The sequence below is a fragment of the Cupressus sempervirens genome, chromosome 8 (genome assembly GCF_028749045.1).
Source record: "Cupressus sempervirens isolate cs-2001-9-10 chromosome 8, ASM2874904v1, whole genome shotgun sequence".
Classification (NCBI taxonomy): Eukaryota; Viridiplantae; Streptophyta; class Pinopsida; order Cupressales; family Cupressaceae; genus Cupressus; species Cupressus sempervirens.
This window is the reverse complement of record NC_143125.1, coordinates 747,286,392-747,300,137: the sequence shown is the minus strand read 5'-3', so window position 1 is coordinate 747,300,137 and position 13,746 is coordinate 747,286,392. Positions and strand designations below refer to the sequence as shown.

The 13,746-nt window shown below is 33.7% G+C and overlaps 1 protein-coding gene across 1 annotated transcript in view; it reads right to left on the bottom strand.

Annotated features, from left to right (window-relative positions):
• Window positions 1–13,746, bottom strand: part of LOC149544578 (ubiquitin C-terminal hydrolase 13-like) — a 254,280-nt gene that overhangs the window by 181,717 nt on the left and 58,817 nt on the right. The window lies entirely within an intron of this gene.

Sequence of the window (13,746 nt, the reverse complement as noted above, 5' to 3'; positions counted from 1 at the left end):
TAAACAGCAATGAATAATTTAATCTACTTATCCCAATAATAAATTATTAATAGAAAACAAATAAATCATAAAGGACGAACTATATAATATTTAACTCTAAAGCCAATAAAAACCTTACTGATTATACTGCAAAAAAATCTGTGTTGAAGACATTCAATCATAGATGCTCCACTCAACACGATTTTACATCACGCAATATTGAAAATATGCCCAATAATTTCAATGTCCTGGAGCTTAGTTCAAATTCAATTTCTTCCAGCAAAGGAATTGTAAAAATTTGTATGTCTTAGGAATGTAGAGAATTCTTTTTTGTAATATATCAATGGTTCTCTTGGTTTACTTTACATTACATACTTATAGAGCACTAGAAAGCATCAGTTACACAATCAAACATTGCACCTTTTCAGAATTAATAACTAACCATTTTTAAGTATTAATGTATTTTAATTAACTCCAAACACAACCGACAGTTTTATTATTGTTGTTTTTCCTTTTCCTCTCCATCGGTGTGTGTTTAAATTCCTGGCATCCACGGCTTGGATACGTATTTCATACCTCTAAATTTCCTCTTCTGCCTGACTCAAACATGATTCCCTAGAGAAGGAAGAAGTTTTATACCTATGCATATCCTTTCCAACCAAGATCCAAGAAACTGCTCTTTCCAGCATAGCCGCTAACATAGATGTTCAGTGCTCGTATGCTCTAATATTTTCATTTCCAATTATGAGGAAACTCGAAAAAATACAACCGGTAATCTCCTCCTAATATAGGATCACCATTGTGGCCTTTTTTGTTAAGCACAATTCAATTTTCAAGAGACACTATGAAGACTCGTCCACTCAAATTCTCGACTCCATCATTCTTTTGCATACATCGCTGTAAGTGGCTATTAGATCTGGCCATTCCCTGCATCAAACACATAGAGCACTATAAGTAAGAATACAAGTTATAATTTTATGGTAAAGACCTACCAAAAGGTCCTACGGAAGCCGTTGATGTTGAAAAGAACAAACTCTATTCAACCAACACCCATGCGAGTTATCAATGATTTCCTAAATGTCCTTGCTTTACTGCAAATTCCTTGTGTACTGATGTCCAATCAAGTCGGCTCCAGAGGTAAAATGGTTGTGCAATTGCATTCCATTGGCTTAGTTGATTGTCATCAACATCTACAAAACCTGGCAGGTAAAATGACTCATCTCCCAATAACTCTGGATCCTCCCAAACAAAATCATATCTTTCTGGTTTCTCATCTAGTCAATTCGTTTCCTTCAAAACTAATGGGGACACAACCCAGCACAGAACGGACACAACAGGAAAAGGAAAATTTTATTAACTATGAAAATATGCTAATACATTCAGTACAGAGAAAATAGACTTCTACACATGCCCTATGGGCTTACAATAGCACAAATCTGGAGATAAATTCTTCTCCCAGTACCTTCTCTCAAACTCCACTCCGAACTGCCTTTTACAATGCCAGAAATGTCCTTAAATAGACCCCAAAGGGTTAAGGATTAGGAATACATTCTAGAAAGTGCTAGTTGGCATCCACCAACCAAATAGAAGGTTCCAGAAGCCGCGTTAGAAGTCGGAGCAAAAGTAAAGGAATCCAGAAACAGTAACCGAACTTTCGGGAGGCATAACTTTTGAACCGTAGCTCTGATTGACGAACCATTTACATTTCCGGAAAGCTCTCGAAGCGCTCTATAGCCCTATGGTCAGCTTCGCTCGTCTCCCATTTTTCGGCCCTGTACAAGGTCATTTAATGCCCTGAATCTGATTTTGAAGCATTCTTAGGTCTCCAGAAACTTAAAAACCGCAATAACTTTCAAACCTTGGAGACTTTTGACCTGATTCTTTTTCTGGAATGCTCTAAATTACAATTACAATCATCTAACCAATTTACACCTTCTGGTTCACCAAAATGATGGCTTACTCACATACTCCTATTTTTTAGGCATTTTCACGTATCCCAAGGTGCTCAAATACTCTAACCTAAAACACTAATAGTGGAACTCTGAGAGTTGGAACTTTTATTTGACCCAAATGGGTATCCAGAAATGAAAACACATAAAATAGAAACTAAGTCTAAGTACATTTTTTGGGTGACACAGGATTGCCCTTATACCTCTGGATGCTCCTGCATCAAAAACAATAAGCATGACTAATTTTGGAAGGAACTCCAAAGTCTTGTTGATAAATTTATTTGCAAGGGCAGCATAGACACTAAATGGAGGATTCAATCCCATTATCAATCTAGTACCTATTAGCAATGATTTCTCAAATCACAGTCATCCAATCTCATTTCACAATCTCAAAATCATCCTTAGGCTGAGTTATGTCAAAATTCTTTAAAAGGCACTTTTTCCCAATCTGCTGAAGCTTTTCTTTCATCAACCTCGAGAAGTCATTAGTTCCACAATAGAAATCCACAATCATGTCACCTTCGTTCAAATACCAATGAAACCTTTCAAACTCCTCTTGTAGTTTACTAATTTTGGTAAAATGCCAACCGAATGATGGAGAGCGCATCCCATGTAGCAATGGTGCCAAACAAACTTTTAATTCATTCCTCCATCTCGCCATAGTCAAGAATATATCTGGTGCACAAACAGTTTTAGCATCATCAATATTGCCACCTTCGAGTTTTTCAATGTTGTGCAAGCAACCTCAACAGATCCTTCAACCTTTCCTTGAGTTATAGATTTATCCAGATTCCTTATATTTAAGTGTTTGTGAATTAAAACACCTATTCCCGTCTTCAAAGTCTGATGCTCCTCCATCTTATATGCAACAAAAGCTTATTCCTATCCCACATGTTTAATTATTTTCTGAGTATATTATTCTGACATATGGCTTTCTTTTCTTTTCATCTGCTGCAAGTATGTAACTGGACCTTCAAAACACTGGTTCTAACCAGAAATCCACCCATAGTAACATATAAACAACTTGCATATTTTCTTATAAATATGTTTCTTAAAAATATCCTAAGCATCTCTATATTTTACAGGTTGTGTGTGGCCTCCTCAGTTCTAACCAAAAGGCCTCTAATCTCCTTAAAACACCCCTTAGAATTCTACCTCGGGAAATCTGGAAAATCTGGAAATTTGTACCTAATTATTTGGCTCGCATATGCTATGATGGAATTCTCAAATTTCCCATGAGTCTTGCCAAAGTCCACCACCAAATTGATTAGATGAATGCCCTTTATGAATGTTTCAAATTATGCCTCATGACTGCCCTATACCCAACATAACCTCTATTAGAAATTTTACCAATCATTTGTACATTTGGATGCCTTTAATCTAGTATCCTTTATTCCATTACTGGATCCCATAATTTCCTGATTATCATTTCATTAACATAATTTTACACATGAAGCTATAAATTTAGGCTCCATCACGAAGTGTGGGAGTTGGAACTTCCAGTGAGTCGGTGCTCATGAACATAAGAGGTCATAGCCTACAAACATTTTAAAACATCTAATCTATATAAGAAAGCATTTATTTTTCGTGATTTTCTCTTGCATTAGGGTACACATAAATATTGTGTCATTGTGTTGTGTGCCTAATTGTTCATTACAGTATTTAAAGTTAATTGTTTGGATAAAAAAATTAATGGCAAATTCATTACTATACTCATTCAACCCTCCCCCCCCCAACAAGTACATTCATGTGCTCTTCAAATATCACCTCAATGTGACATTTTTGAATGACATATTTAAGGAATCAGCATATATTCATCAAAATAGAAGTTATCTTTCAAGATCATCTGAAGTATGACTCAACAAGGAAGATCTACCAAAAGATATTTATCAATCTCATATTCTTTTGGTATGTGCACTAGAATCAAATCTGTGATGCTTACCAAGAGAATATGTTATATCCTAATAGGATATGAGTCATCTGATTTCTGGCACACCGAAAAAACAACTTAATATAGTCTATTAGATAACAAGTAATCAAGGTGTCATGATCACTATCATGAGTGTCATGACTTCCAGCAGAGTCCTAGATAGAAACTTAATGTAGTTTGTCATTATGCATTCATTATCATGATATCCGGCACTTCAAGACAGCATCTCAATGTAATCAATCATGATAATAGATCAAACTATTGTTAAGATTGTCACCCTACAATAGCAACCTCACTAATACATCAATGAAAGATTGTCACCTTTCATGACATAATCCACATGCAAATTAGTAACCACCATGAACCAAGTTAGAGGTGGAACAAGGGCTTTCACCTCAACTTCTCTCTCACAGAGAAGAATGCATTACAAGGAATTTCACTTAGGACTTATAATTTATAAGGGAATGCACCTCAAAATTCTCTCTGAACAATGATCCTGGGAAGTCGGGTCCTGTAGTTACTCCCTTAGAGGCTCTCTTCACCCAAGGTTGCATGTAGTTATCCCTCTCCATGTGATATCAATCTTCTAACTTTCTGGTGATAAGTTGTTACTTCCTCATAATGTACATAGGAGTAGGCCCATTAAAACCATGCAGTTGCGCATATTTATTTTTAAACTCCCTCTGAGTATCAAACTCCTAAGCTCATGTGTTTCCTTGAAGAAGTGTCAGACTCCCTCTTAATATAGAAAAATACTCATCTCACATAGTCCCAATCATCGAAGATATTTTTCCTCTCAAAAATCATAGATTGAGTCCTGCACTAATGCCTTGGCAGCATACCTAATGCACCATTCTTCTCTTCTTGCAAGATCATCCCTATAGACCAAAGAATGGAACAAAATTATATGAAGCCACATGACTCTTATTATTCATACATATAAGAAAGAGACTATAAAAAAATAAGTGTAATACTCAAAGATAATAAAAAATTATTGTACAACAACATCCTTGATATAAATGCTCCAATGAAGGTTCATGTGCATCAAATCAGAAAATGCCTCCAATGGGGAATGAAACATTGGTTAAGGTAATTATTCACCCCCCCAATGTAAAATTCCCAATCCTATATTGTTGAACAATTTCAGATCTCTTCAAATATGGAAAACTTCTTTCTTTCTTTTTAATGTATATTAGAACCTTAGTGTATTTTCACCCTCAACAATGAAGCTCTCACTCCCTCTTATAAAACACTTCACACACGTCCCCTTCAAACACCAAACTCCTAAAAAACTAAAAATGGTTCGCATCTTTTCTGTGGATAGCCGAAACTCCATTCAAACTAGTGCTTGTACATCACACTCTTCCCAATGTCTACAAAAGTATATGAATCATTGATTTCACCTATTGGCTTGTGAGTATAGTCACATTTTATTTAATTTTTGCCAATTTGTATCCCCTCTTTTGTTATGATCACTACTCACCATCTTTTTGATGCCTCTATAATGGCTATCCCAATTAATCCAAGAAATCTGCAGTGTTGTCTAGAATTTGTTTTTCAACTTCTCATCATTCTTCCAAGTAAAATCTCAGGTTATTGTCTCTCTTTGAAATTATCCAGTGCTTCTTCTTTGATGGCTGTGATAAATCTCCCTAATTAGTTTGATCACAATAACATAATGCTCACAATTACTCTCACTTTGTACATCTATTCATAGAAATATTATACAACTTATTCTAATCCTTTCATCCTTCCTATTTGAATGTATTTTATCTTGCTCATATATATCTCAACCGAAGGCTGGGATCCCTAATTTCCACTGAAATCTGCTAGTAAGGATCATAAACTCATAACCTAACTCTCATATTAATATATATTGACTTAGCAAACTTACTACCCAGAATATCCATTGCCCACTAAGGAGTAATAAACTTCTTCATTCCATGTGTAGCAATTCTAATAATAGTCACATTTCCCACTAAACAATAATAAGCTTCTTCATTCCATGTGTAGCAGTTCAGATCATAGTGAAGATAGCTAAAGTAGATTGTGTGCTTTCTCTTTTATATGTTAATGAATAGTAACATTGTCATTATCCCAATATTGGCTACCACTCTATGCCAACACCGTTTCCATGTCTTCATATTAGTCATACTTAATATAGCTCCATTATAATCTTCTTTCTTTTTGTTGACGTTGGTTTTTGTTGAATAAGTATTTCCTCATCTCTTCCTAAATAAATTGTTTAATTTCCTTTATAACATGTCTTATTCCTTCATGTTACTTCTTCATTAGAACCATCCCCATCTCATATATTGGTTATATTGTAGATCTGCAAATAGCTCAGGAAGACTTCCAATCATTCCCTCTATTGATATTTGTGTGTGGACCAATTACCTTTCTTATATTGCTATAATTTTTATCATAGACTTCCTATCTATGTTTATAAATGGTTCCTTTGGGACAAGTCAATGCCTTATCATCATGTATGTGCGAAACTAGAATGGATTAATATCTACTATAGATTTGTAATGTTCAAAGAATCCAAGCTGATACAAATGAAATATGGTGAATCCCTCACTAAGTGTAGCCCTACTACTAAAGTTATAACAATCTGTTAATATCTATTTATAATCTTCTTCACTCATTGATGTTTCAAAAATGCGCTACTTTCAAACTTGAATTGGATTTCTTCTATCCATCAATATACTCCAGACATGACTCATTGCCTTTGTCAATTTCCATGCATTGACTACTCCTGGACTTCATTGCCAATTCTAATAATATATGTTCCCTGTATGATATTCCAAGTTCTAACAATATATGTTCCCTATATGATATTCCAACTATGCTTCCTTTTATGGGTATGTGAATGAGAATGACTCATTCCATTCTCCTTTCTAATGTTATTCATTATATTCCTTAATTATAATATTTTACTTGTTTACTGCAGCGTTACACAGGAACAATATTATAAGGTCCCACGATAAGCTCATGTTCCTGTTTCGAATCTTTCAATCAAGAGTGGAACAAGTTCAAATGATCAATTCTCAATGTCTCTAAGAATTGTGTTAACCCCGTGTTGCTTCTTATTCTAAATTTGCATCAGTTGAATGTTTTTCTCCTATCAGCTCCACTTTGGGATTACGCGATATCCTTAGGCTGCCATTTTTCGTATCTAAACTCCCTTCTTTTCATATATCTCTGTTTGTAGCCTCTCGATGATATTGCTGGTGTCAATCTTACATAGGGTTGATGTGATGAGAGATCTTTGTGTTCTTCTGATTCAATCTTATCACCCAGTCTGCTGATCCTTTATCTAGTTCAATCCGTTCCTTATTAATTCCTTTTGTTTCAAGTTATTGATTTGGGACTCGATTAGTCATATGTGTGCACCGCTCCAATTGGAGTCTCTACTATGACTAATGATGGCCTATAGAGTATGCTATACATTATTCTAAAATACGTTAATCTCATTTTCCTGTGTAGATTGTTTTCCTCTTATATATTTATTTTATTACATATGTAGTCTACCTCCGATACAATGTTAAGGTAGTAAAGATCATTTTCTACAAATATAATAACACTGACATTTTTATTGGTGTGTTCCAATTGTAGATTTGAATGTTATATAAATATTCGTAGAAGAGATGTTTCTTTGATAATTTATAAATTAATCATTAACTAAACAATATTAATTTAAGATCTCTCTCTCTCTCTCTCTCTCTCCCTATATATATATATATATATATATATATATATATATATATATATATATATATATATAAAAGTAGGTATATATTAGTGTTTATCTTATTTATGATTAACCAATGACCATAGAGGAATTATCTCTAAGTTAATTCTGTTAAATTTTGTGGATCTCTGATAGATAAAAACAATTACAAAATTAATAACTGCAGAGAATATCCTTACTTGAATAGTGCTGAAAGTATTTCCTCCTTTATGACTTTACCGGCAATCACAGTTTGCCTTCCTTTGACTGTATGCTGAAATGAATGGAGATGATATATATTTGATGTTATTATATCTGCAAAATGAAATGTTAAACAAATGTCTTTTCTCTGATCACAAGTATTGGAATGTTGTGACTTGATTGATTTTCACTACGATCAGAGGGCATATATAAAAGAGGGCAAAGCACATGACTCTGAAGCGTAGAGGCATGCCTCTTCAGAGGCATGTTTCATAACAAAAACAACTTATGTGATTAGTTATAAGCCCAACAAACACAAGTCATGTAATGAGGCACGATAATATATATCTGCCGATAGTAAGGAGCCCAATCACAATATATAAAAGGCTGTTGATAACAAATGAAACCTGATCACACTATATTAAATGACTACCAATAATCAACTTCATAATACTACACATACATAAGCATATATATGTATATGTGTGTGTGTGTGTGTGTATATATATATATATGCTAACATACATGTAGTTGATATAATCAGCAGCAATTTAATTCATTCATAAGCTTAGATCAGCATATCAAATAATTCATGTTTTGCTTCTTCTAATGCTAAAACATTAACACTCCCTCTTTAGCAAGCGAGAAGTAAAACATCAATAGATTAGAATCAGAATCATCATGTAATCAACACAATATGTATTAAAATCTCTGAACAATATAAAGTATATCCTATGATCTCTACTTGCATTTAAGCAATGTCTAGAGATGTCCATAGTGATTAAATTTTCATAATCTCTACTTGCACTTAAGCAATGTCTAAAGATGTTCATGACACATTCATGGTCTCTCCTTGCACTTAAGCAATGTCTAGAGATGTCCATGATACAAATATAATCTCTACTTGCACTTAAGCAATATCTAAAGATGCCCATAATACTCTCATGATCTCTACTTGCACTTATGCAATGTCTAGAGATGTCCATATAATCTCTACTTGCACTTAAGAAATTTCTAGAAATACCCATATAATCTCTACTTGCACTTAAGCAATGTCTAGAGATGCTCATAATACACACAAGTTTATTATTTACAAGATCATCACCTTGTAAATAATTTTCTTCTAATGAATATGTCCATGAAAGATCGTCACCTTCCATTACGTATCAAACGCTACTAAGTAATCAATAGAAGCATAAACTCAAATGAGATAAACATTTTATTTCACATTTTTTTATTACAATTAATCATACCAAGTTTCTCTTTGAAGTATTTCAACTTCACTTTAACAAGAGGCTTGGTAAGGATATCAGCAGTTTGCTCATTTGTACATATATATTCTTGTTGAATAACTCCTCGATTCACCATGTCTCTGATGTAATGAAATGGAATTTCAATATGTTTGGAGCGATTGTGAAATACTGGATTAAATGAAAGTTTAATGCAACTTTGATTATCACAATAAATCACAGAGGGCTTCAAATGCCTTTTGAAAAGATTTGATAACAACTTTCATAGCCATACTGCTTCTCTAGCACCCAAGGAAGATGCAATGCATTTAGCTTCGGTGGAACTCAATGCTACTGAAGTTTGTTTCCAATTAGACCAAGAAATCATACCAAATCCAAGACTGAAACAATATCCTGAAGTACTCTTCCGCTCAACAGAGCTTCCAACCCAATCGAAATCTGAATATCCAAGAAGTTCAATGTTGACTTTGTCATATTTGATTCACATTCCAATAGTGCCCTTTAGATATCTCAATATGTATTTAGATGCATGTAGATGTATCTTCTTAGGTGCACACATAAACTGACTCAAGGCATGAGTAGCATAGCATATGTCAGGACGAGTATTTACCAAATACATTAGGGATCTAATAATCTGTCTGTAGTAAGTAGGATCTACAAGTTCAGATTTGTTCATATCATCTTTCAATTTGTGTAAATTTATTTCCATAGGAGTAGCAGCTGGTTTACATTCCATCATACCAAATTTGGTTAAAATATCAATTGTATATTTCCCCTGATTTAGAATAATATAGTTGTCTTGTTGCCAGACTTCTAATCCCAAAAAGTAGTGAAGTAACCCTAAGTCTTTCATTTCAAATTCTGCTGTGAATTCTTGCTTATGTTTCTTTATGAGATGTTCCTCGCCTGTTATTAGCAAATCATCAATATATAATACAAGGATAATCATATCATCACCATCAGTTTTGAAATACAGATTTGGGTCGGCTTCATTTTTAGAATATCCTAACTTCAATAGGTGGTTATCTATTCTTTCATACTAGGCTCTGGGAGCCTGTTTGAGTCCATAAAGTGCTTTCTTTAATTTACAAACATGAGTTTTGTTGTCATAAGTATTGAACCCTTCTAGTTGTTCAATATATATTATAGACTTCTTCTTCAATCTTGCCATTGAGAAATGTTTTGACATCCATCTGATGTACCTTCCATCCTTTGGATGCTACAATTGTTAGGATTGTTCTGACTGAAGTGTACCTGGCAACAGGGACAAATGTTTCTTCATAGTCAATGCCTTCTTTCTACTAGAACCCTCGAGCTACAAATCTTTTTTTGTATTTTTCAGTACTGCCATCTGATGCATGTTTAATCTTGAATAACCATTTGGAAAAGACAACTAATTTGTTCTTAGGTCTTGGTACAACATACCATACATCATTCTTTAATATAGAGTTATATTCCTCAATCATTGCTTCCTTCCATGATTGATGTAAGAGTGCTTCTTCAACATTAGCAGGTTCAAATTTTATGAGTTCAGATAACAATGCAACATAACATAATTGGTTTCTGGTCCTTTTGCTTTCCTAAATTACTTCATCTAGTTCAACTTGATTTTCTTCTAACATTTTCCTAGCCCAAAGAGGTCTCTTTTTATTATTACTGATGTTTTCAAGCTCTCTATGATTAGACATGGAAGAGAGATCAGAATCATCCTCCCTCTCAATTTTTGTAAGTTGATCTTCTTCAAAAATGGATTCATCACTATTACTAGAAATTTTAAAGGTTGTGTCTTCTTCAAATATTACATCTCTGCTAATTTCAATTGTTCTTTGCCCAGGAATGTAGATCCCGTACCTTTTGTAGTTTCACTATATCCAATGAATATTCCCTTCTTCTCAGAAGGCTCTAATTTCGTTCTTTTCTCTTTTGGTATGTGAATATAAACTGAACATCCAAATATTCTCAGGTGACTTAGCTCTGGTTTAACGCCTGTGAATACTTCCTCTGGCGTGGTATTCTCTAATACAAAGTGAGGGCATCGATTTTGAATTTAGACTATTGTATTAGATGCTTCAGCCCAAAATGAATAATGAAGATTTTGATCATGTAACATAGCTCTGGCTGATTCAACTATAGATCTATTTTTTCTTTCAGCTATTCTGTTCTGTTGAGGATTATAAGGTACAGAAAACTCCCTCTTAATCCCAACAGAAATGCAGAAGTTTTTAGAGATATCAGATATGTATTCACCCCCATTGTCTGACCTTAGGGTTTTGATCTTTTGACCTAATTGGTTTTCAACTGAGGCTTTGAATTCTTTGAATTTGGATAAGACCTCAGATGACTCCTTTTGCTTTAGAAAATAGATCCAAGTTCTCCTAAAGTAATCATCAATAAAGATTATATAGAAAAGACACCCATTAAGAGAGGGAACTGACATAGGGCCATAGAGATCTGTGTGAATAAGTTCAAGAATGGATTTGGATTTATGATCACTTTTAGGGAAGGAATGTTTAGTATTTTTACCTAATGCACATCCCTTACAAATACTTAAATGATCATCTTTTAGATTAGGTAGACCTTTTACAATTTTCCCTATAGATGATAATGCCCAATAGTTAAGATGACCTAGTCTCCTATGCCAAACTTCACGGGAATTTGAATGATCATAACTAAGAGTTAAGTTTAGGTTAGGATTTTGATTATTACAAAGCTTATAAAGATTCCCATCTCTGACTCCAATGGAGATGGCTTTCTTAATATTTGAATTCTTGGGCCAAGATAGAAATCTATCTTCTTGAAATGCAATTTCGTATCCTTGATCAGCAAGTCCAGAGATGGAGACAAGGTTTCTCTTATTTTTGGTACATATAAAACATTCTTGAGTTGAAGTGTAATTCCAGAATTCAGTTATATAGAACAGAAACCAATTCCTTTAATAGGATAAGAGGAGTTATCTCCAATGGTTACTTCTTCTGATGCATGATTAGTGAAAGTTTCAAACTTATCCTTAAATCCAGTGATGTGATGAGAAGCTCCACTGTCTATGATCCAAGTATTGTGGTTAGTGTTTAATTCACTTGAGAGAGCTAACTAGAATGCATAATTTTCTTTTTCTACTTTCTCAACATTTTCATTTTTAACTTCCGTTAATGCTGCTTGAATTTTTTGCTTCTCTGGACATACATAATAAGAGTGACCAATCTTGTCACATTTAAAACATCTAACTTTGGACCAGTCACGTTGTTTGTGAGATTTGTGAGTTTTGTTGAATTCCTTCTTGTTATGTTTAAACTTTTTTTTCTTGTTTGATTTAGTATACAGTGCTTGGATGTCTCCCTCTTGATTTGTACTTAGTCCTCTTGAAGCTAGTCTGGATTCTTCTTGAGCACATTCATTCTTTAACTGATCAAATTTTGGAAGTTCAGGTTGTGAACCTAAACCTCGAATGAAGGTTTCCCATGAAAGAGGAAGACCTCTAAGAGCAATCATGCTTAGTTCCTTGTCATCAACTTGATTATTCATAGTTGTGAGTTGATCCTTTAATTCAGTAATCCTTAGGAAATATGAAGTTATAGATTCTCCATTTTTCATCTTTACATATAGTAGATCTTGTTTTAAAGTTAATAATCTACTAGTGTTGTTGATTTCAAATGTATTTTGAATAGAGGAGAACATTTCAAATGCAGTCTGAAGATTTGCTATAGAAGGAAGTATATGATCTTTTACTGAATCTATAATGATCTTCATTGCTTTATTATTATGCCTTTTCCAAGTTAACTTTTCTTATTCATTTTCAGGCATGGGTAAATTTGATTCAATATATTTCTCTAATTCCATTTCTCTTAATACTATTAATAATTTGATTTTCTAGGATTAGAAATTTGATGCCCCATCTAGCCTATCCTCTATCCTTACACGATTCACCATTTTAATAATATGTTTTAAAAACTCTTTCTTTTAGCTTTTGAAATTTCAGATTGAATAGATACTTTGTAATAGTTTTCCTATCAGTATAGCTCTGATACCATGTTAAATTTTGTGGATCTCTGATAGATAAAAACAATTACAAAACTAATAACTGCAAAGAATATCCTTACTTGAATAGTGCTGAAAGTATTTCCTCCTTTATGACTTTACCAGCGATCACAGTTTGCCTTCCTTTGACTGTATACTGAAATGAATAGAGATGATATATATTTGATGTTATTATATCTGCAAAATGAAATGTTAACCAAATGTCTTTTCTCTGATTGCAGGTATTGGAATGCCATGAATTGATTGTTTTTCACTGCGATCAAAGGGCATATATATAAGAGGGCAAAGCACATGACTCCAAAGAGTCATGTCTCTACATGGCCCAAAGGCCATGTAGAGGCATGCCTCTTCGGAGGCATGTTTCATAACAAAAACAACTTACATGATTAGTTATAAGCGCAACAAACACAAGTAATGTAATGAGGCACAATAATATATATCTACCGATAGTAAGAAGCCCTATCACAATACATAAAAGGCTGCTGATAACAAATGAAACCTGATCACAATATATTAAATGACTGCCAATAATCAACTTCATAATACTACACGTACATAAGCATATATGTGTGTGTGTGTGTGTGTGTGTATGCTCACATACATGTAGTTGATATAATCAGCACTAATTTAATTCATTCATAAGCTTAGATCAGTATATCAAATAGTCCA